The following is a 26,510-nucleotide window of genomic DNA, read 5'->3' on the forward strand; positions in this document are numbered from 1 at the left end:
ATTTTGTAATCATGTAAGGTTTTGTGGAATTTTATGTTTTAACTTAAAGTTTTAGTTTTTATTTTGTCTGTTGAGAAAATTGATATAAGAATTGGACATACAAGAGAAGAAATGGGAGTATTGAGACAAAAAAAAAATGAGGATATTTATATAATTTGTTTTAAAATTTGATTCTTTTCAAACTCAAGAAAACTTCAAACAAATTGATCATTGTGATATCGATAGGAGAACTTCAAATCTTTTTTCTTTCACAAGAAGGATGGTGAGAAGATAGTGAGGTACAAAGCCAGATTAGTGGTTAAGGAATGCAACCAGAAAAAGGGCATTGACTTTGATGAGATCTTCTCTCCGTTAGTTAAAATGACATTTATCAGAACAATGTTGGGTTTAGTAGCAAGTCTTGGTCTTGAGATAGAGTGACTTGATGTAACAACTACTTTTTTATATGGGGACTTGCATGAAGACATCTACATGAAACAACTTGAAGGATTTGGAGAAAAAGGGAAAGATGAACTTGTTTGTAAGTTGAAGAATAGACTTTATGGGCTTAGATAGGCACCAAGGAAATGGTACTAGAAATTTGATTCATTTATGATAAGTAACGGTTATAAACAAACTATACCTGATTCTAGTGTATATTTTAGAAAGTTCCCTATAGGTAACTTTATCATTCTTCTTTTATATGTAGATGATATGTTGATAGTTGGACAAGATGCAGATACGATTCAAAATATGAAGAAAGATTTGTCCAAGACATGAAAGATTTGGGTCTTGCAAATCAAATCTTAGGTATGGAGATTGCTCGTATAGGAAAGATAGGAAATTGGGTTATCCCAATAGAAGTATATTGAATGGGTGTTGGAAAGGTTCAATATGAAACATGCTAAGCCTGTTAGTACACCGCTAGCAACTCACTTCAAGCTAAGTAAGAGAGCTTGTCCTACACCAGAGAAAGAGAAAGAGAAAGAAGTTATGTCATCCATTCCTTACTTTTCTGCTATTGGTTTTTTGATGTATGTTATGGTATGTACTAAACCTGCTATTATACATGTCATTAGTCTAGTGAGTCATTTTCTATCCAATCCAGGTAAGACACACAAGGAAGGAGTGATGTGGATTTTCAGATACTTACGAGCAAACCTATACTTGAAGGCTGTAATGATGCGGACATGACAGGTGATCTTGATAACAGAAAGTCTACCTCAGGTTATGTGTTTACATTTTCAGGGGGAGCCATCTCATGGAAATCTAAGCTACAAAAATGCGTAGGATTGTCCACAACTGAGGTAGAGTATATTGTAGCAGTAGAAGCAAGCAAGGAGATGTTATGGCTTAAAAGATTCCTTCAAGAGTTGAGTTTGAAGCAATGTGAGTATGTAATATTCTGTGATAGTTAGAGTGCTATGGATTTGATAAGAATTTAATTTATCATGCTCGCACCAAACACATTACATTAGATATCATTGGCTATGTGATGTAAATGAAGAGAAGAGATTGAATCTAAAGAAAGTTTACACCAACAAGAAACAATGCAAATATGTTGACTAAGATAGTTCCTAGAAGTAAGATTGAGCTTTGTAGTAAGCTTGCCAGGATGAAGTTCAAGTGATCATGGATGTGATTATGTCTTCCTTGTGTTGGTCTGGAGGGAGAGATGATTGTTGGTGTCCAACTCACTTGTTGCACAAGCAAAACTTTATTTTTTAACTTGTGTTTTGTGAGCCTAAAATGTTGGGTAATATGTTTGACCCAATTGGGGCTAATTTTTTGGATTGGCCCATCTTGAAAGCCATAAATTTTATTTATATGTTATAGGTGTGACCTAAGAAGAAAGTGAGATGCACACAAAATGTACATTATTTGCCTTAGATTTAGGATTGTTTTTAATATGTTTTTATCAGATCTAACGTATGTGCTAGTGATTTCCATGATTTATGATCGAGAAGTTAATCATACTCAAAATAAGCCAAAAAGGACTAAGTTAGGCTTAATGGAGTCAAAATCGAACAATAGATCAAAGGGAGTGAAGAAAAGAGACAAAAAATGAAGTAAAAAGATAGGGGAGCATTGTAACGTTGGCCGTAGCATTGCAACGCTACGACGTGAAGCGGTGATTAATGAGAGAAGGCAATAGCTGCATTAGAAGATGTAGCGTTGAAATGCTGTGTTTAAGCGTTGCAATGCTACAGCAAAATCAGACCAGCGCCGCAACGTTGTATCAAAGTGTCGCGGCGCTGGCTTTCCTTATTTGAAAATTTTGGCAAGGATTTTGTTCCAAATTTCTGACCCTCTATTTAATTTGACGACTCTAAACACTAAGGGGATGATTCTGACCTAATTGGAAGACTATAAACCTAATGGAGAAAAGAGAGGCAATTTTCACTTTCCAACGTGCTAATGGAGAGAAGAGTGATGATTTCCACTCGAGGAGGAGCATTCCGGACGAGGTTTTCTCCAATTATTTGTTTTTCTCTATTTGAATGCTCTAGTTTTGTATGCGAATATGATTTTGAGAACCATGAGTGACAAGACTCTTTGTTTCAGGATGTTGCTAGATTTATATATGGATTTGAATTAATACTTGTGAATTTTATGGAATTGTATAACTCTTTATCTTTTAATTTTACCGTTTTCATTTATATTGATTGGCCATCAATAAATGCTAGATTGAATGTTGAATTCGGTAGATTGCATGTTTAATCAGACTTGTAACATTAAATTACTTTTAACCTATCACATGCGTAATTAGGAGAGTAGTAAAAGTTGATGATGGCAATGTTTAATGCCATGGGTTTTAATTTGATATCACGACGTTAGTTATCATTTAGGATCACATGAGAAAGAATTATTTTCGAAAAACGATGATTCAGATGTTAGTTTCTAAACTTAGATAAATGGAATTACTTAATTCCATGATTAACCTAAGTATCGTTCAATGATATATGTACTGAAAACCGACACCCTAGAACACTCTTTAATTCTGAAATTACATTTGTTTGTTTTGTTTTATTGCAATTAAATTAAAATCACTCAAATGACTTTCTAATTTCCTAGATAAAATCGATACAGTTCTAAATAGATAAGTAATTATTGTTTGTTTGATCCCTGAGGACGATAGTCAACTTCTTAACCCATTTTAATATATTATAACTTGTCCGCATTCACTTGCTCATAAACATTTCACGTCAAGTTTTGGCGCCGTTTTCGAGGATCAAAATAATGGTTATTTTCTTATTATTCAATAATTGGAGAAATTTTAGACTACAACTTATTTTTGTGCTAACTTTGTTGGAGTTTTCTTTTGTGCATGCCCTATGATAAGGACACACCTATTTTGTCTCTTGACCCCGAGATTGAACCTATGTTTAGGAGAAATCTTAGAGACAAGCAAGAAGTGGAAGAAGTGATGGTCGAAGAAGCGGAGAATGCCATTAGGGATTATTTCCAACCATCCTTTCCTATAGCTCAATCTGGGATCTTGAATGCACATATAAATAAAAACAACTTTGAGTTGAAACCGGCATTGATTCAAATGGCGAAGGATATTGCTTTTAAAGGACACCCTATTGATGATCCTCATAAGCATTTGAGATCATTCCTTGAAATGTGTAGGACGGTAAAAATTAATGGGATTTCTAATGATGCCATAAGACTGAGATTATTTCCTTTCTCTTCGCAAGACTGTTGGGATTTAAAATCTTGTTGTGCTGAACTTGTTGTGATTATGTGATCTGGTGTAAACTTAAGCTCAATGGACTATGTGCTAAACTAAATATGCGCTAATGTATGCAAGTTTTCTTGTGACTTGTCAAGTATAACAAGGTCACAAGTTTCTCAGAATGATCCAAGGTCGAACACAGAGAATTTATAACTAAAAGGTTTGCAAGATAATATATTATACGGCAAAAACTAAAAATGTACAATAAGGGGATAAATCACGCAATAAAGACTACGTTATAACTATCTAAACAAACTAAGAGCAAATAGAAACTAGATATGAGTTATTAAAGATCGAGCTAAGGATTGAATTGAATCAATTCCATCGGAGTGTAGGGTTTTATGCCCTAAAACTTGTAGATAGTAAATGTTATTAATTGGCGTCATCAACAAAAAGTTATAGATGTTAAATCAATAAATGTTATTATTTGTATTATTGTCTATTTTTTCTTAATAATCTTAAATCCAATAAACTAATATCCAATATTGTCTTATGAGTCTTGAACTGTATATAGAGACATACATGGATCAATGTTCAAAAAACAGTCTAAAGGGTCTATAGTATAGGGATAAGGTTAGGTACCTTATCCTGGTAACACTATGGATATGACCCACTTTGTATTTGATACAAATGCAATGATCCAACGCGTTCGTGTAGGTGACACACGAGTGGGTGTATCCTATGCAATGGGTTTGCATAAGACTGGACCAAAAATATAACCACTAGATGTAACACCGTTCACTAGTTGTGTTTCTATCTCAATAGGATGACCTAGGCAAAAAAGTGGATAAAATAGGGCCTATGTGAATAAAAAAAAAAAGAAAAAAGAAAAAGGAAATCTATTTAAAAAATGCATAAAAAATGAGGCATAAGCCGGTGTGACTGCAAAAAATAATAATAATAATAATAATAATAATAATGTGTGTGTGCATGGATAGAGGTGAAAAAAGCTACCTCCGCCATGTCTAGTTACGGCCCCACGAGAAAAGAGTGGTTAGGTTCCCAGTAGTTGGGTGTAAAAGCTAGCCCTCTAGGTAAAATAGATGCCCTTTATGTTTTCTGTGTGTGTATTTAGGCACCCTTGTCTTAGTATTTGCCCTCTCTTTGCAAGTTTGCTTTAATCATATTGATCACTTGATTGGAGTTATTAAGTAGTTAAACTATTCGAGAGAGTAGGTTAACTAAAGAACGCATCGAGTCAGAGCGCATAGTATGTTTGGAGATAAAAATACTTGCATTTTTACCATTCTCTGTCACCAACGTATGTACCATAGAGATAGGAACACATGTGGCATTCGCATTGAGAAATGTTGAGCAACACGATCTAATTGGAGCAAAGACCTAACGCATATACATACACATGGTTTGTAAACAAGAATCTATATAATCTTCATTCCACTCTCACACATTCACACACACTTGTTCATCTTTCTTAGAATCAATGCATATCCCCAAACACTTAGCACCATTCACTCATAAATTCTCATTTTTCCCTTGAACTCCTACGTTTTCTTGTATGCGTGCATTGAGATTAGTGTAAATAATCTTAACTCATTAATCTGGAAACCCTCTACAATTGAAGCAATGCAAGAACCGTGTTAGACTATCTTAAAATCCTTGTGTTCGACCCTGGACTTACTAGAAAGCCTGAATTAGATTTATACTTGGGTCTGATTTAATAAAGCTTGTTATGCATTACACAAGTGTGCTACAGTCACTTCAACGCATCGCCTACTCTTCTCACATAGAGAAGCAATTCTTCATTCATCTCCATTAATCTAGTTATCATCTTTCACCCTCATTCATAAGCACTTTTAGAAACAAATCACAAGGCGAACAACAGGGGACATGTTACGTCGAGCAATCAACGTTAAAAGTTTTCCCTTCTTGCAGGGAGCCAGGTGATAAAAATTATCTGGTTTCTTTATTTGTTTTCTAGATTAGGTTTTTTTTCTTTTTTTCTTTTTCTTTCTTTTTTGTTTTATAGGGACAACCTAGAAGAGAAAAACATCTTTTTGACAGGCGAGCCCTACTACCACCACCATCCCGTGCACGACTATGTTTTCAAGGGAGGTTTTATGTTCCCTTGTTCTTTTCTTTTGAGCTATATTTGAGATACATCGGGGTCAATGTATTATTTTAAGTTGAGGGTGGGGTACCCATTGGGTAGTATATTTTAGCTTGGGGTCCTTGAGTGTTATGCTTGGATTATGTTTTGTGTGCTTTGATTATCTTGTTTACTCTGTTGCTCTGTTGTTATTATGATGATTTATGACGCACTCTTCTTGTAATAAAATTTTCATGAAAGAATGTTAGGAAAGCATGATCATGATTTTAGCCTAATTTTAAAATTTTTTCTTGTCTCTCATGCATCTTTAAGTCATTGTTTTGCGAAATTAAAGTCTTGCATGCTTAGAATTGGGTTATCTGGTTTGTATTTCTATTGTCACCCCGAAAGGTCCATCTTTGACTTAGGAGTAATCTTACTTGTTTTAAAGAAAAACTAGACAAAGTGGATAAAATTGGGCCTATGTGAATAAAAAAAAAAGAAAAAAGAAAAAAGAAAAAAAAAGAAAATCTATTTCTTTTTTAAAAAAAATGCATAGAAAATGAGGCATAAGCCAGTGTAACTGCAAAAAAAGAAAAAAAAAAAAGTGTGTGTGTGCATGGATAGAGGTAAAAAGAGCTACCTTTGCCGTGTCTAGTTAGGGTCTCACGAGAAAAGAGAGGTTAGGTTCCCGGTAATTGGGTGTGAAAGCAAGTCCTCTAGGTAAAATAAATGCCCTTTTATTGGGGTTGATGCCCTAAATCTCGTAGGGTCCTATAGTTTGTAAACACCTATATAAACAAACGCTTGTGATGTAATAATATGAGATATTTTCTTCACTGTTTTCTATGAAATATGAGATATTTTAGTTTCATTTACCACAAACCAATAAACTAAGATCTCTGGTTATCGTTGTAACTTAAGCATGTATGTGGAGACATACAAGTGGATCATGTCTTAAGTGATAATCTAAATGGTCTGTAGCATATGGCTAAAGGAAAGAAACCTTATCCTGGTGACACTACAAATACGACCCACTTTGAGATGTTACAAGTGTTGTAAAGTGCTACAGATGGTCTGATCCTGATCATTCATGTGGAGACATGCGAGCATGGGTGTCATATACAAAGGAGTTTGTATAAGACTGGACCACAAAGTGTTTAGTCTCGTTATATAACGTCGTTCATGACAAAGACTTTCATTTCACTAGGATGACCATAGGTAATATGACCTTAATCCTGAGTGAGTTGGGAACTTCTGCCTATGAGGAAGATCCTTTGATTTTCATGGGTGCGAGTGGTCCGATTGCCGACTCAAACCTACCACTTTGGGGATTCATCTGATTGGGAGCTGGGAACTCAGCTACACAAGATGGAATTCACTCCTTCCCCGAAGCAGGGGTAAATAGATAGATTGCTCCCTTAAGGGCTGATTCTGGGGCTTGAACGATGTGACGCCACACACTTTCTCATGGCCCAAGAGGTGTTCACCCATAGTAGGACTATGACGTATTGTTCATAGAGGAATCGGTGGTACTTAAGGAGTTAGATGTAACTATAGGGGCAAAACGGTGCCCAGTTGTACTTACGAGTGATCTGTGAAGAGTTATCATACTGTTGACTGGTTATATCCAATGGACACAGAAATATATCTGTAGTGAGAAGAGTGCAGCTGTCGATCTTTAGTTGAGTGTCCGACAGTTAACGGATGATGGATCTCGTGATTAAAGAGTTTAGTCAGTTATTCATGTACTGTTGGAGCTTCAAGCTACAGGTCCATAAGGTCCCCTTGGTAGCTCAATGGATTCAAATTGAGAATTAGTTTTTGGGTTAGTTTGAAGTGTGTTGACAAAAATTAGCCGTCAAAGACTTGATGACTAAAATTATGTGGGACACAATATGCGATGCATGTCTTAAGCTATGCGTTGATACTCATGCGTTGAAATGAAACTATGTGTTAACGAATGTATGCGATGACCATGCGTTCCTCTCACAAGTTCTCTTGCGTTCACGCCAAGTATAACGCGAACGCAAGTTTCTCGGGTGATCCGAGGTCAAACTCAGGGATTTGTAACTAAATGCTATGCGGTAATGTGTTTGTGGCGGTTGAATAAAAGAATGATGGGGGGTTTTATGCTACAACTACTCCTACTCCTAATTAACAGACAACGTAATGAGAAGTATGCACGAGAGGTAGTTACACGACAACTGTTGACGTGAAGTAAATGTATGGAAAATAGATAAAATGTGAGGATGTCTTCATCGCAACCCTTAAGATTGACCGCAAGGGCAACCTCAGCCAACGCAAATTATGCGATCATGCTACACACATTTGTGCCTAAATCTAGGACGTATGCAATGTGTATGTGATAACTTGCGGTCATGCTACACACATAAGTTATTTATACTGTTTTATTTAGATAATGTGGCTAAATGAAAGAAAAGTTGCGTCGATAGTATAGAAATTGGCTAAGAAATACGAAAATTATGAAATGTCATCAATACACCCACTAACACCATAGCGATGGTAGAATAGAATGTTTCAGTTTCTATTTTGCAGGAAATCAGTCACCGCATGCGTTCATGGCTCAAAGATGAAATGAACAACGTATCTATGTCGAATTGCGCACATCAATAAAAAACGAAAAGATGATCAACGCAATGACGGCGCATGCGACAATCGATCAAGAGCTTTAGCGATCAACGAAATTTCAACCGCATGCGAAAATAAAAAACAACACCGCATGCGGCGATAGATCGAAGATGTGCAGAGCAACGCATTTGCGGAAGATTTTGAAAAGTGTACAACTTTCAGTTGTGCATTTCTGATGGATTGATTGCGTAATAGAAGGAATTTTCCATACCGCCATTTCAGGAACTACCATAACTATACAGTGGGGACCACAAATTCAAAGAGCCAAGCCTCACCTATAAATAGCTTCTTCAAATTTACTGAAAAATATACATGTATACATAGAGACGTGCATATACTGATTCTGAGAGAGAGGCTGGTCTGAAGCAACTGTCCAGAGCAAATCCGGGAGAACAACGAGGCAAGGCCGAGAGGTGAGTCTCCGAGTAGAGAATCCTTCCAATTCCCATAGCTGAAGCTCTGTGCGAAGGTAAATTCTATTGAGAAAGCAAGCCTGAGAGGGAAGCTTTCCTCTCCACCACTTCTACACGTCGGCAAGCACAATCTCCGATCGGGATCTGTGTCAAGGCGTTGACACTCTTTCCGTATTTGTTTCTAATCTCTATTTCATCTTCTGTATTCATCTTCTTTAATCTCTCATTCACAACATGTATCAAACGCTTAATTTTAGAATTAAATGTCATGATCATCACCATTGTCATCTCTCTGTCTCTTTCCATACATCCATAATCCATTTTCTCCATGAAGTGTTCTTAATCCCCTGGGTAAATAGCAAGAATTAAGCGAGTGAGTTAATTTTTGTTAAGGAAATAATTAAGTTTAGTTAAAGCATGCTCGATGGCATCTTCACCTGTGAGAGAAGAAGTGAAAATGTTATTCCGCCTATCGAGAGAAGGTTAGAAGAATGCATTAACTAAAGTGAGAAGTATTTCCAGAGATGGAAACAACCTTGCGTTCATCACGTTCATCCCTGTTTCACGATAGAGATATGGGAACGTGGCCGATCACTGAGAGGTGTACGCCAAGGGAAAGCGAAATCTTAGTTGCGTCCTTAACATGATTGACAAACTTGCGATGTTTTTACTCTTTACTCTTTCTTTTTCTACTTCATGCATAAGACTTACCATCGCATACATCGATTCTTTGTACAACTTCACAGTCAGTTCTCGACCTCAGTATCATGTATCATGTATCATAGTAGCTTAGGAATTTCTTTTATCAACGCATTTTTACTTTACTTTATTAATGCATTTTTACTTTCATCGCAATTTATATTTCTGTATAAACCACCATTCTTTATTCATTGTTAAAAACTGGTCGCATGTATCACATAAGTATCGCAATAACGAAAAAAATTCCTGTGTTCGACCTCGAATCATTCTGAGAAACTTGCGTTGGAATTATACTTGGTTTCAGCGCAAGGAAACTTGTGACACACACTACTTCATCGCATACTACGAGCATAGCACTATCAACACATATATTTAGACGTAGTATCACATAAAAATGTCTTTATCGCAAGCACTTGAACACATATATAGCACTTCATTCATTTCATTCACAAAACATGCGTTAGAGCTAGATAAAGAAAAAGAGATTAAATTATAGTCAACAAGTGTATGGCAACATGAACTTGAATCATTTTCATCATCAGTAGTGTGTATAAGCGATACATAACATACACATCACAATATACATCTCGTATCCTTATAGTATGCGAAATGTCGAGAGGCCTTATTCCTAAGTCTCTATTCTTGCTCATGTACTTTCACACACAAACAAGATGACCGCATACTGCCACCGTATCCTACTTCTTGGACGCATGTAATATCCTCTCCGTAGGGTGCATACGCTGTGTAATAGCAAACAGAGCTTATTCCTAAGTTTCTCATTCTTGCTTATGCGTTCCAATCCACTCTCCCAAGGCTTAGATTTGGATTTTAGACTACTCTTCCAAGTATGCCTAAATGATGAATAATGCACTCATAAGACAAGGTAATCACATAAACCTGGCTGATGCAAGATTATTCCTATCTCTAGTGAACACTGGCTTACATTGCTTAATGCGACCAACCACTTACCCTCCCGGGCAGTTAGTTGTTGCTGACTTTACTCATAGACAAGTGTTGCGTCCGCTTATAGACAGGCGTTACTACAGTTTCACACTAAGCAAATAAGGTTTTCTCACACACTCGCATAACGCACACCTTCCGGTGGTTTACTACATGCTTCATCTCTCTAATCCGCATGATTAAGTATGCGATACTCTAATAGTCTCACTAAGTGATGCAATGAAAGTTAAGGATGCTAAGTAAAGAAAGATGGAGCTGGAATCGAAGGAAGCATAGAAATGCATTGAACACACAATGTATTAATTTCTTAATCCAAAATGTAATACAATACAATATAAGAAAAGAAGAAAAAATGAAAGGACCAGCTGGAAGCAATGTCTTACTTCCAGCAGATGTGTGTCAAGGCTGTCGGTGGTGCCATGGATGGACGGTGGAGCTGACTCTCTCGAGATCTAACTCCCACGAAGGCTCCGATTATCACTTGAAATGGATGAAGGAGATGAAGAACTCTCAAGCTTCTTTCTCACGCGTTAGTCTGGATCACAAGGATCCACTCAAAGGTAGGAAACATTGTATGAGTTGAAATTCTGCTCAACGGCTTCTATTTATAGAGCTTGATCACCGACAATATTAATGGACCTGCTCTGATTTTGACATTAGCGGCGCGTTGGTCCTTTTTTGAATTTCGGCTGCTAACGACTTGGTAGGTAATCCTGATTTTTTCGAGATATGCATTGATGCTTGATGCTTCCATTCCACCAACCTTGCGGTAATCCTGCCATTATGGTTATCATCATGTAGCCGCAATCTTGAAATGACCGCAATCGCTTGGTTACCGCAACTTCTACATGATGACCACAATCGTTTGACGATCGCAACTCCTATGCGATGGACGCATGCGGTTGATTATCGCAACACCCATGCGTTGATCGTATGCATTCGCGTTTGCGATTGAGAAGTTCTCTGCATGCGATCGTCTATGCGATAGCCCGGGTTCTGCGTCTACGTTTGATTCCTCTGTTAGCTACAAAGATAGACAATTCAACGCATAATAACGCATAATAGTAGGTTAGTCGAGATTCTTAATGTTGAATGACGCGCACTCATTTTCTCATGAATTCCTAACATAATTGCCGAATATTCTACTTAACAGCCCTCATAATTCTAAATAAAAGGCCTAAGATGACGTGCATTTCTGTATGTCATCACACCCCCAAACTTAGAATCATGCTTGTCCTCAAGCATGCATTATACTCAAGAAATTCTAACTTACCATTAGGCTTTCCTTTGCGATGACTAGCCTTTCAGAGTATAATTTACTCATACCTCTAACCATCGCCGCAATGCCCTCCTTCACTTCAGCTGCTTCTTCAAAAAGATCTTTTCTAAGTTTAGATCCGACAAGCCTTTGCTCAAAAACTTTTTATTCATTCACCGCAACTTTGTGTTTATATTTTGAGAATGCGTTCGCTCAAAACGCTTCAAAATAAATTTCGCGATTACTTATTCGAATACGACGTTGAATCTGGTTACGCTCTTCGTTTTGGCTTACCCCCACGTGTGTCATGCGGGCATCCAACTTCGGTTGCATTCCATATTCAACTCAACTCTTGTCTTGCTCGATTTGGCTTGCATCGGACAGAGGAGTTGCGCCTATGCGTTGATCCTGGCGACTTACCTTCATTTTGGCTTGCCCCCACGTGTGTCATGCGGACATCCAACTATGGGTGAGTGCCTTTCACAACTTGACTCTTATCAACATGGGTTTCCCCATTGCATTGACATTGGAGTTGTTATTCTCAATTTTTTTTTAAATGACTGCAATGTAATGAACGTAATTCTCCGAGACCACTACCACCCCCAAACTTAGAGGTTGGCAGCGCTCTCACCGCAAAGCTAAAAAAAAAATCAACAGGAATGCGGTAATAAATGTTTGAGCCAAGGTTTGCACATAATAAAACTTAAGACTTTCAAAATTTGAAGAAGGTAATACAAGTAGGGAGTGCCTTGCGATGCTTAGTTAGCGGATGCTGTGAGTTATACGTACCATCATAGATGCATCGCAAAGGAACACAATCAGACAAGGAGAATTTCAAAAGGATAATGCGTAAAGGATAACAAGAAAGGACCTTAAGCGGAATAACGCATGCGATCATGCGTTGGAATCCACGTGATCGAAGCCATGCGTTGAAGGATAGAGGGAATTCTTCTGTTGTAACTGCGCACTGAGGAGAATTATTGTCGCACCTACAAGAAGTAAATACACCACAACCAAGGAAGCAGCCGTATATCCAAAATAACAATAAAATAAAAATAAACTAAACTTAAGAAAGCAAGATAAAGATAGAATAGAAGACGTCCCTGGAGAAATTGGAGTGTTGTCACCGCAAGGAGTCTCCCATGCAGGAGATTTCTCTCAACTGCTTAGGTCAAGATGCCTTGACCATTGGAACTTCCGGCAATTGTTGGGTGCATGTTGGCCACCATGTGCTTAGAATTACCTTCAGCTCATGCGACTGATTGCCCTTCTATCTTGGCGTCAATACTGGCTTTTGGCGCATCGCCTACACTTCAATATTGGTTGCAACTTGGTCGCACAAGCTGCAATACTCCCAAGATAAAAAGGTTGCCTACAGAGACACAAACTCAACAAACAATTAGCTGCCAAGTCCTCGACAACGACGCCAAAAACTTGTTGATGAAAATTAGCTGTCAAAGACTTGATGACTAAAATTATGTGGGATGCAATATGCGATGCATGTCTTAAGGTATGCATTGATACTCATGCGTCGGTGGTCATGCGTTGGAATGAAACTATGCGTTAACGAATATATGCGATGACCATGCGTTCCTGTCACAAGTTTTCTTGCACTCACGCAAAGTATAACACGAACGTAAGTTTCTTGGGTGATCCGAGGGCAAACTCAGGGACTTGTAACTAAATGCTATGCGATAATGTGTTTGCGGCGGTTGAATAAAAGAATGATATGGGCTTTTATGCTACAACTACTCCTACTCCTAACTAACATACAACGGAAGAGAAGTATGCACGAGAGGTAGAGACACGACAACTGTTGACGTGAAGTAAATGGATGGAAAATAGATAAAATGTGAGGATGTCTTCATCGCAACCCTTAAGATTGACCGCAAGGGCAACCTCAGCCAACGCAAGCTATGCGATCATGCTACACACACTTGTGCCTAAATCTAGGACATATGTGATGTGTATGTGAAATGTCGAGAGGCCTTATTCCTTAGTCTCTATTCCTGCTCATGTGCTCTCACACATAAACAAGATGACCGCATATCGCCACCGTATCCTACTTCTTCGATGCATGCAATATCCTCCCCGTAGCGTGCATACACTGTGTAATAGCAAACGGAGCTTATTCCTAAATTCCCCATTCTTGCTTATGTGTTCCAATCTGCTCTCCCGAGACTTAGATTTGGATTTTAGACTACTCTTCCAAGTATGCCTAAATGATGAATGATGCGCTCATAAGACAAGGTAATCACATAAACCTGGCTGACGCAAGATTATTCCTATCTCTAGTGAACACTGGCTTACATTGCTTAATGCGACCAACCACTTACCTTCCCGGGCAGTTAGTTGTTGCTGACTTTACTCATAGACAAGCATTGCGTCCGCCTATAGACAGGTGTTGCTACAGCTTCACACTAAGCAAATAAGGTTTTCTCACACACTCGCACAACGCACACCTTCCGGTGGTTTGCTACATGCTTCATATCTCTAATCCGCATGATTAAGTATGCGATACTCTAACAGTCTTACTAAGTGATGCAATGAAAGTTAAGGATGCTAAGTAAAGAAAGATGGAGCTAGAATCGAAGGAAGCATAGAAATGCATTGAAGACACGATGTATTAATTTCTTAATCCAAGATGTAATACAATATAATATAAGAAAAGAAGAAAACATGAAAGGACCGGCTGGAAGCAATGTCTTGCTTCCAGCAAATGTGTGCCAAGGCTGCCGGTGGTGCCATGGATGGATGGTGGAGCTAACTCTCTCGAGATCTAACTCTGGCGAAGGCTCCGATCGTCACTCGGAATGGATGAAGGAGATGAAGAACTCTCAAGCTTCTTTCTCACGCGTTAGTCTGTATCACAAGGATCCACCTGAAGGTAGGGAACCTTGGATGAGTTGAAATTCTGCTAAGCGGCTTCTATTTATAAAGCTTGATCGCCGACAGCATTAATGGACCTGCTCTGATTTTGACATTAGCGGTGCGTTGGTCCTTTTTTGAATTTCGGCTGCTAACGACTTGGTAGGTGAAATGTCAACATCATCTTTTGATTTTTCTGAGATATGCATTGATGCTTCCATTCCACCAACCTTGTGGTAATCCTGCCATTATGGTTATCATCGTGTAGCCGCAATCTTGAAATGATTGCAATCGCTTGGTTACCACAACTTCTACACGATGACCACAATCACTTAACGATCGCAACTCCTATGCGATGGACGCATGCGGTTGATTACCGCAACACCCATGTGTTGATCGTATGCGTTCGTGTTTGCGATTGAGAAGTTCTTCGCATGCGATCGTCTATACGATAGCCCGACTTCTACGTCTATGTCTGATTCCTGCGTTAGCTACAAAGATAGACAATTCAATGCATAATAACACATAATAGTGGGTTAGTCGAGATTCTTAATGTTGAACAACGTGCACTCATTTTCTCATGAATTCCTAACATAATTGCCGCATATTCTACTTAACAGCCCTCATAATTCTAAATAAAAGGCCTAAGATGACATGCATTTCTGCATGTCATCAAAGTGTTCAAATTAACAAGAGGGAGTTTGATTATATATGATATAAACTGATTCAATTATATGTGATATAATTGACATGATGTATGAGATACATTAATAGGAGGATTTTGATATAATTGTGATTTATATTAATTAAAGGAGAAAAGAACTATGGTTTAAATATTACATATGATGTGATATTAAAACTATAGGTCATAAATATCATATGATAAGTTAGTTATTGTATTTATTTATAATTAAACAATTATAAGATAATTGTGGTTGGTTATTTTTCTCCATTAACCGTGAAAGTGGGAGGTTATGTTTAGTTTAACTAAAGGATAAAATGAAAAGAGTTTTCATTTTGTCATGACATCGCTTCATTGTGTGCATGGCTAATCGTTTAGCCCACGAGAGACTACACGATAACCTTCAAGCGAGTTTCTAAATGATTGTGTACTAGTAATTTACTAAACGATCGCATAAAGCGATTTACTAAACGATCACTAATCACTTGTAAAAATACAAGTTATTTATACCACCTTATCTAGATATTGCAACCAAAAGTTAGTAATTATGCGCCAATTGTATGAAAATTAACCTAGTATTGCAATAATTATAAATGTTTGCGATTGCACCCACTAACACCAAAAAGATGGAAGACAAGACGAACTTTACTCTGTTTTGCAGGAGACCAAGTCACCGCTTGCGCTCAAGGCTCACGAGAGACTAATCAACGCAACTCTATCATATTGTGCCCGTCAATCAACAATAAAGAGACGAATATCGCAATGGCGGCGCAATGCGACAGTCGATCCGAGAGCTGTGTTTCAACCGCATGTGGTAATAAAAAAACACCGCATGCGAACCTATGATAGAAAGATGCAGCTAAGCAATGCAAGATTGGAGGATTGAAACACGTGTACAACTAAGGTTGTGCAGAATTGACGGTCTGATTGCATAACAGAAGGAATAATATCCCTCCATCTTCGAAATTACCATAACCACGAGTGGGGACCAAAAGGCCGGAGTCAAAGATCTGCACCTATAAATACCCCATTGATTTCAGAGATAAATATGCTACTTAATATGGGGCTAAGTGTTGCTAGATTGTAGAGAGAAGGCTGAGCTGAATGCTTAAGAGAAGAAATCCGGGAAGAAGACGAGATAAGGCCGAGAGGTGAATCTCAGATCCAACCTGCCAAACACCCGATCGGAAGCTTTGTGCAAAGATCCCTGCTACTGGTAGGGCAAGCCTGAGAGAGAAGCCCTTCCTACCATCAAATCCATCCTATCCGGCAAGCAGATCTCCATCAAATCTGTGTCAAGACATTGGCACTATTTGTATTTGTTCTATCTCTCTCCTTCATTGTGTAATCCATGTTTTCTTTATCTCTTCATTCACACACCATGTATCAAACGCTTAGTAGAAATATTAAATGTTTCAATAAATTCCATTTACCATTTTTTGTCTATTTTCGTTCACCCACCAATCACTTTCTCCATGATATCTTTGTCACCCTCTGATGAGTAATATGAATCACTAAGAACTTAATCTGTATTAAAGATATAAAATATGTTTAGCTAAAGCATGCTAGACGACATCTTCACCTGTGAGAGCAAAAGTGAAGGTGTCATTCTGATCTATCGAGAGAAGGTCAGGAGAATGCGTTAACTAAAGTGAGTAGTACTTCCAGACATGGAATTAACCTTGCGTTCATTACGTTAGTCTCTGTTTCACCACAGACATGTGGGAGCGCAGCCGATCACTGAGAGGTATACGCCAAGAGAAGAGTGGAATAGTATTTGTACCTTCAATCGAATTAAGAACTTGAACTGGTTATATTATTCGTCTTTCTTTTTCTACTTTGTTCATAAGACTTGTCACCGCATCCCATGTCTTTGCATAACTTTCACAACCAACCTTACTCCCAGCATCTTGTACATGTAGTCTGTATCTTGTATCATCTAGTTTAGGTTTACTGTTTTTTTATGTTTTTATCGCATCTTTACTATTTTCCTTTATTTTATTGCAATTTATATACTTGTACAAACGCACTTTTAAAGATTGAAAACCTGGTCGCATGTATCATGAACGTACCGCAATAACCTAAACCAGTCCCCGTGTTCAACCTCAGATCACACCAAGAAACTTGCGGTGGAATTACACTTGGTTCCATTGTAAGGAAACTTGTGACAACGCATGGCATACTACAAGAACATCCATAATTAACGCATAATTAGACGTAGTATCGCATCATAGTGAGCAATTCATATCATCCATCCACACGCATTACAATCGCGTGCTAAGCGCTTTTTTCTAAACGATCTAGTGTGCTTTATTAAACGATCGTGTACCTTCGAGTTTTACTAAACGATAAAGCATACGCAGTCTATGTCATAGACAATACATTCTCCCACTTGCTTGATCGTATAGTTCGATCATTACCTGCCTCCATCCCTCTACAAAATTCATAAAAGAGCCCACACCTCCTGGATTCTCACTCCGAGAATACCAAGGTTGCCAAGTGGTGGTGTCTAAGGGTGCTTGTTCATGGAGAAGACTGTTCGTGATTACTAGGCGATTGGGTAGGCGATCGGAATGAGAGCAGGAGGTTGCTGTCCACTTATTGACGAGAGCGAGAGATTCACAGAAGAAGAGTTCTCAAAGGTATGTCTCTCATTCCTTTTATTTCAATTGAGAAAGCATGGTGTAATTTTGTTTAAGATGCATAACTGTTCTGTATGTTTGTGAATGCCTTGAATTCTTTCACAATGGGCTTGGAAAGTTCTTGCTTCCGCTCATGGGTTCTCTTGGATAAGAGTTCCTTCAATTGATATCAGAGCCAAGTTCTGATATTCCAAATCCATTGTTGTATAGAATTGCATTTACATTCTTGGTGGGTGTGTAAGCATGTCTACATTCTGTTTAAGTGTTAAATGTGTTTGTGGATATGGATTAATGGAGTTTCTGGGATGATTGCCTCTGGTTATTACTTTCTCTTACATTTTCAAATTTAATTGTAAAGGCCCCTGTGTTTTTGGGCATATTAACTTGCTATCGAGTCTGTAATTCAAAGTGTTTGAGTCTATAAGATCAGTCACTCGTGATGAAGCTTCAAGGCATGGAGATGCACATTACTTCGAGGAAGAAGAAGACCAAGCATTGGTCAGATTGTGTAAACGATGGGGTAAGCGATCGTTGAGTATGGGATACTCATTGCAAGGTAGACGCGCACGCACTAAACAATCGTGTAGGTCAGCATGCTTCATAGCATAGTCACTGACTACATGATCGCTCAGTAAATGTTACTTAACGCTTGTTCTTCGATCATCTAGACGATCATGCTTCATAGCATCGTAGTCGTCTACATGATCGTCTAGGCTTACGTTCTAACTTAGTGCACTGAACGATCGTGGTTACTCGACCCATTTTACTAAACGATTAGGAAGAAGATTTCGCCCGGACGGTTCAAGACCCGGTTCACTTGTGAACCGATTTGCTTGATGGTTTTATGTAATAGATAGAATTTAATTTCTAGTTTTTTTAGGCTAATCATCCCGGTCCATTAATTTTGGTGAATGTACATAAGATGTATGTTTAATTATATGTCATATAGTATGCCATATAGTTTTAAATCCCACCATAGGTTATGCATTGGTCATGAATCATCTCTATATTGTAAGAGTTATGATATAGTAGTTTGCATGATTACATTACTTAAGAGCATGCTCATGCATCATATAATATAATAGTTATATTTATGCATCCATTAAGTATATTCGTGCATCATCTTTATATTATAAATGTTATAGTATAAGGGTGTATGGAAGCATGTATGCTTAGTTCATTACTAAATATATAAGAGTTATATACCAAGTATATAAGAGTTATATATAGTAATGAATGGACATTGCATGAGGCATGACACATAGGTTAAATTTATAAGAGTTATAAATACCTAGTTTTGCTTAGCAATGTGAATGGTTTTGGTTGTTTCCTTTTATAAGAGTTATAGTGGAAATTGGAACTGAAATCAATAAGAAAGACATGCATGCGAACTTGGGCTTGAATCATGTTTTAAAAGAGTTTTAAAATTTGATGGAGATAGACCTAAGATCACGGTTCTAATGAGATTATAAACCTAAAATTTAATTTTTTAATCAGTTTAATAGGATTAAATTGACTAATAAAAGATTAAATATGTACCAAATCTATCTATAAGGGACCTTTTGTCTAAGACGGGTTCTATTTAGGCTGGGGTACTTAAGTTGACGGAAACGAAACACCCCTACCTGGAAAGGTGAATTAGATAGATTTGTTGCATGCATGAAAATTTGATGATAGTCCGTTAAAGAGTTTAATGGGACTTGATTTGAACTTGTTTAATTATCAAAGACAAGAGTTGTTTTTTAGCAAATTAAACTCACACTTAGATAAAATCAGTAGTCCAGTTGTCTAAGTTAATGAATCCCTAGGTAGAACATTCAGTGGGAGGTACTTGGGGTATATGATACTTCACTTAAACCTCTTCATGTTTCTCCCTAATGTTCACACTGTGAGATCTATCCTCGGACTCGAGGCACCCTGGGTGTCCCCCCAAAGGATGGTGTTTGGGTAGGTCAATACCAAGGTGAATGGAGAGAATGTTCATAGTAAGTGGGAGCAGGACGTGTGACAACATATCCCACGGTATCTCTCATTAGGTTGGATACATTTCTGTGCATCGCCTCAAGGCACCCTAGGAGTGTCCCCCTAAAGGATGGAAGTTTTGTATGACTCTTTATATGATCTCCTGTATAGGATAAGGTCGCTTTAGTCTCTTGTCCTAATATGCTTTTTCCCTATGGTGGGCACATTAGAGCGAGACTCTAGGGCCTAAAATGAGAGGTTACACTTACGCAGAATTGTTAAAGGATAACAGTTCTAGACCAAAAAATGGTTACTGTTAGAGTCGGTTACAAGAGTTGTTTCTGTCTAATGGTTGAGAACGTCTCATCCCAGTGAAGGGGCACTTGATTACCTCGTTGGTGACTTTGTCTTGCCTCGTTGGGGCATCATTGCAAAATAGATGTCTTTTCGCTCAAGGTACATGGAAACTATTTTACTAAAACTAAAATTGGTGTTAAAAGTGACAATGCATAAACTTACTAAGTTTGTTCATGGTTTTTAGCAATGATAAAATAGCTACAGCTACATTAGCTCTTTTAAGTGCTGACAAATTGACTGGCGAGAATTACGCTAGTTGGAAAAACACGATAAATACAATATTAATGATTGATGACTTGAGGTTTGTCCTTACGGACGAGTGTCCTCCTATTCCCACTCAAAATGGCACTCGAAATGTTCGAGAGCATATGAGAGATGGACACGGGCGAATGACAAAGCCCAAGCTTATATCTTGGCCAGTCTGAATGATGTTTTGGCCAAGAGGCATGAGCCTATGGTCTCGATGCATGAGATTATGGAGTCTCTGCAGGGAATGCTGGTCCACTTCAATGTGGAGGAAATGAATGCATCTTCAACTCCAAAATGGAGAAGGGTACATCTGTTCGAGAACACATTTTGAACATGATGGTCCACTTCAATGTGGAGGAGATGAAGGGGTCACACATCGATGAGGGCAGCCAGGTTAGCATAATTCTGCACTCGTTGCTAGATAGCTTCCTACATTTTGTCAGCAATGTTGTGCTGAACAAAGTTAACTATTGATGGGTTATTTTATGATATGGAATTGTGGATGAAATATGATGATGAAAATGCATTGAGCACTCAAGTTTTCTTAGTGAAATCTAAGTGTAAACTCCACCGAGTTTCCTGGTAAGTCCAGGGTCGAACTCAGAAACTTTGGAAAATAGGTTGCGGTGGTAATTTTTTTGGAAAACTTTGCGGTAACCAAATAAATCAATAGTTGTTGAGGTTGTTGTTTGCGGTAATGAAAAATAAACAAATGCGGCGGAGTTTGAAAAGAGTTGAATAAACGGGAAATGTGATGAGTATGCGGTGAACAGGTTGAGAAAATTTTCGGCTAATACTTCCTAAGATGCATTCATGCTATGCGATCATGCAACATGCATACAATAGTAAACCACCTCTCAGTGCGAATGCCACGACTTCTAAGGCTACAACGCATGCGATATATGCGATAAGTCTATAGAACCTACACATAAGCCTCTATTCTTATTTATGCGATAACAAAATGACACACACACAAATAAGGTGACCACATAATATCATACCCATCTCTAGGATGCATGCGATGCAGGTTGACAAATAGAGCTTATCTCTAAGTCCCTATCTCTTGTTTATGCAGTTCTAATCTTGCTCTCTCGAGTCTAGATTCTAACCTAGCTCTCTTGAGTCTTAGGTTCTTTCTTCAGACTCTCTCTCGAGTAACTCTAAAGGGGTATTTGGCACAGCATAACATAAGATAATCGCAAGCAATGAACTTCCTAGGTCATGTTAGCGTAGCTCTTCTCAACCCATTCGACTAGTTTAGCTACTCATGCGTAGAGTGAACAGATGTAGAATAAGAACTTCCATTGTATAAATATAAAGATGAAGTACAAAATAACAATGCAAGAATAGAATAAAGAGCGTGGTGATGGGGGCATAAACTATACAATGATGCAAGCAAGGATAGAATGCGAGATGCATTGCCATAAACTTGTAAAGACATACAATGTATTCTAATCTTACGCCATACAATGTATGAATGAATGATGACTCTGTATACGATACTACTTCTAGATATGCATTAATTATGAGAATCTTGTAGTATACTATGCGTTGTCACAAGTTTCCTTGCATTAGAACCAAGTATAATTCCACCGCAAGTTTCTCTGTGTGATCTGAGGTCGAACACAAGGACTATTTGAGGTTATTGCGTTACATTTGTAATACATGCAACCAGGGGTTTTTCAATTTATAAAAAGGTTGTGTGTACAGGTAATTGAAAATGCGATAAAGTAGAGGTAAGCAATAAAATGCGATAATAAAGTAAATTGCGGTAAAAGTAAAGTGTGATAAAATAAACCTAAGCTATGATGATACAAGTTACAGGTTTCATGATTCAAGATACTGAGATGGAGACTGACTGTGAAGATTATACAAAGATCGTGTTATGCGGTGGCAAGTCTTATGTGTGAAGCAGAAAGAGAAAAGATAATTAGTACAAACATCGCAAGTTCCTTAATTGCGTTAAAGGCATAAGTACGATTTCGCTTTTCCCTTAGCGTACACCTCTCGGTGATCGGCCGCGTTCCCACATCTCTGTGGTGAAATAGGGAAAAACGTAATGAACGCAAGGTTGCTTCCATCTCTGGAAGTACTTCTTGCTTTAGTTAACGCATTCTTCTAACCTTCTCTCGACAGATCAGAATGGCATCTTCACTTCTGCTCTCACAAGTGAAGATGTCGTCTAGCATGCTTTAACTAAACATCTTTATTTCTTTAGCACAGATTAAGTTACTTGTTTAATTCATATTAATCACCAAGGGATTACGAAAATATCATGGAGAAAATGATTTATGGATGAATGGAAATAGACAGAGAAGTGGCAATGGAAATGATCAAGACATTCAATAATACTATTTAGCGTCTGATACATGGTTGTAAATGAAGAGATTAAGAAGATGAAATACAATCGGTGAATGAGAGTTAGAAAAAAAATACAAATAAGCGCCAACGTCTTGGCACAGATCTGGAATGGAGAATCGCTTGCTGGTGTCGATGGAGTGAATGGCAGGATGAGCTTCCCTCTCAGGCTTGCTCAACTGGTAGAAGGGATCTAAGTACAGAGCTTCTCAGCGGGGATTTGGCATAATCGCACTGAGACTCACCTCTCAGCCTTGTCTCTTCTCTTATCGGATTTCTTCCGATCAGCACTCAGATCAGCCCTCTCTCTCAATAGCCTCGTATCAATTATCCCCCGTATCAAGTATATCTTTCAGTGAATTCTTTGAGGGTATTTATAGGCTGAAGGCTTTGACTCTCTAACTTGTGGTCCCCATTTCATTGTCATGGAAAGTCCGATAATGGTGGAATAATTATTCCTTCTATTATGCAATTAGTCCATCGAATATGCACAACGGTTAGTTGTGCACATGTCACAATCCTCCATGTTTGCGATGCTCATATGCATCTTTCGATCGTGTGTCTGCATGTGGTGTTTCTTTTATTACCGCATGCGGTTGAAGTTCAGCTTTGGATCGACTGTCGCATTGCGCCATCGTTGCATTGATCGTCTCTTTAGTATTGATTTAACGGGCGCAATGCAATGGAGATGCGTTGTTCAGTTTCTCTCTAAGCCTTGATCGCAAGCGGTGACTTGGTTTCCTGCAAAACAGACTTGAAATATCCTTTTCTACCATCTTAATGGTTTTAATGGGTGTAATTGCGATAATTTATAATTATTGTATTTCTTAGCTAATTTTTAGTTAATTTTCATATAATCGACGCATATTTTCCCTCTTTTTGCCGCAATATCTGAATAAGGCAACATAAATAACTTGTATTTCTACAAGTTATCACCTGGTAGCAATCTCTTTCTTCCCAGGCTTTTACACCGTCTTTCTACTCGTGTTCAAAAGATAATCTCGCTCTCGCGAGAGTCAACCTGCTCTCTGCTTCTACACCTCAAGGTTTTCTCTCGAGTTGCCCTAAGTGATCTCCAGCGTCTTTACTCTTCTCGTGCTTCGCCTTAAAATAAAAAGGAAAAACTATGGACAAAGACGTGCGATCCGAACTTATGAATTTTCAAACTGGTGAACCCCTTTTCTGAAGGATGCCTTTGGTATTTATAGAGCTTCGGGGTGAAGGCGACTTCTCTCTTATGATTGCTCAGATGGGATGGCTTTAATTCCCTGACTGATGTGCCGAATATTTGTCACCAAGAGCTGAATGTACTTGTTATAGTTAGTGGCTGTCAGCTTAATTCGGATTCGACCGTCATCAGCTTTTTGTCTCATCACGATTAATTATGCCTTTCACCCAGATGCGCCCGCCAAGTTGCACCGACCAAGTTGCGGCAATCCTTCTTAAGCAAATGTTTGCAAACACAATCATCGCAAAGTCTTGCGGTAATGCTGCGCTCGACCAATGATTTCCTATGATCGCAATTTCTGCCTTGTGTCAACACATATTCTACATAAAAACTCAAAAATCAACTGTTTCTATGTGATGAACACATGCGACCGCAATATTATGAATTTGATGCTTTTTGGACGTAATTTAACATATTTTATCAATGCAAGCCAACATTGTTTAAGACTTTAGCACTATGATAACGTGCATTTCTACTTGTTATCACACCCTCAAATTTAAACAATGTTTGTCCTCAAGCATAAGCTAAAGATTTCCTTTAGCAAGTCGACCGTAATGTTCTTTTCCTAGATTTCTCAAGGATACTTCGTTCAAATCCTATATACCAAAGTTTCCTTAAGTCTTATTCAAGTCTCCTATTAAAATATTTTTAAGACCTAGGGACTGCAAGCTTAACCATCAAAAGGACTTTACTAATTTATGGAACATCGCATGATTTATTTCAAAAAAACTTTTCCACCGGGGTGTCAAATAATTTTATCCTTGCATATTTCTTGACATTATTATTATTTTTTTTTTGACCTCGCGCTGATCCAAGTGCCTTGCCTTCATTTGGCCTGCCCCTACGTGTGTCATGCGGACATCCAACTATGAGCAATGCGCTCTTCCTCAGACTAAACGCATACCTATTTGGCAACGGAGTTGCGGTCATTTATTTATGCGTTGATCTTGGTGACTTACTTTCGTTTTGGCTTGCCCCCACGTGTGTCATGCGGACATCCAACTACGGGTAAGTGGCCTTTTCAACTTAACTCTTATCAACATGGGTTTCCCCACTGCGTTGATAGTGGAGTTGTTATTTTCCTCTTTTCTTCTTTTTTTTTTCTTTTTTTTTTTCTTTTCAAAATAGAAAGGTCCAAAATAAATACCTCACCCCCAAATTTAAAATGCGGCAATGTCCTCATTGCCAAAAGATTGAAAGAAGTCATGCAATGTTCTTAGAAAGCTTTGTAAAGAGAGTTTGAAAGAAAGCTAGCAAACTCCTAACTTCTAGAAATATTTCATGTGGTGACTATCTTAAAGTTAAGTTGACTCTAGTATATATGAAAGAAATAGAAGCATATTTTTCATCATTGAAATCATAATTGGCAAAGAGACAGTATGCGGTAACTTACTAAATTTATCCATGTTAAATGATTGCGATAATCAAAGAGGATGCGATGATAAAACTTTTAAAACTAAAATGTGATGCGATAAGGCAAAATTTGAAAAAAGTGAAGGAAGAATATAACCCCCAAATTTGCGTTGTCGCTCGCATTGTGTATTGACGCATCCTTCTTTGCGGCGATCTATCTTCTTTGGATTGCGGTGATGGAATAAGATAAATTGCTTCTTCGTGTAACACCTCCGCAATCCAGTGCCTCAATCGTTGCAAGAAAAACAGAGAGAGGGTCAAATGATTTTAAACAAGGAAAAATTCTTTTACCGCAATCGTTCAGCACGATCGCTCTTTTTTTTAATAGAATAATAAGAGTAAGAATAGATAAAGACTGAAAAGATATAGTGAATTGCAAATTCTGAGTAGTAGAGAAGAATTGAAGATTCCATGATTCCCACAACTTGCATCCCTGATGGATTGCGATCGTCTGATAACGTAGGGAACTTCTACTTCCTTCTTTATTCAAAGTTTTTTAGTTCCACGGAGTCGACTTGGCGATGCCAGCCTTCTCCATGATACGCCTTTACTCGCTACCCATTAACTTTGAATATGTTGGTTCCGTCATTATTTGATAATTCAACTGCGCCATGCGGGAATACCTGTCTAATTATGAATGGTCCGGACCAACGTGACTTTAATTTTCCCAGGAAGAGCCATAGTCGTGAGTTGAATAGTAAGACCCTCTGCCCGACTTGGAGGTTCTTACCACATATACGTTTGTCGTGCGAGCGCTTGGTGCACTCCTTGTAAATCTTTGCGTTCTCGTATGCATTAATCCTCCATTCTTCTAGCTCAACCAGTTAAATTTTTCGTGCTTCTCCTGCTTTCTTCAAATCAAAATTTACCTTCTTTACCACCCACAGTGCATTATATTCCAGCTTCCGAGGCAAATGACATGCCTTACCAAATACCAACGCATATGGGGACATACCTATCGGTGTTTTAAATGCAGTCCAGTATGCCCACAACGTATCGTCAAG

The 26,510-nt window shown here is 38.2% G+C and overlaps 1 pseudogene across 1 annotated transcript in view; it reads right to left on the minus strand.

Annotated features, from left to right (window-relative positions):
• Nucleotides 1-26,510, minus strand: part of LOC120068800 (pentatricopeptide repeat-containing protein At1g11290, chloroplastic pseudogene) — a 42,361-nt pseudogene that overhangs the window by 6,056 nt on the left and 9,795 nt on the right. The gene's annotated exons all lie outside the window — the stretch shown is intronic.

Source organism: Benincasa hispida, chromosome 7 (genome assembly GCF_027475165.1).
Source record: "Benincasa hispida cultivar pf3 chromosome 7, pf3_genome.v1.1, whole genome shotgun sequence".
Classification (NCBI taxonomy): domain Eukaryota; kingdom Viridiplantae; phylum Streptophyta; class Magnoliopsida; order Cucurbitales; family Cucurbitaceae; genus Benincasa; species Benincasa hispida.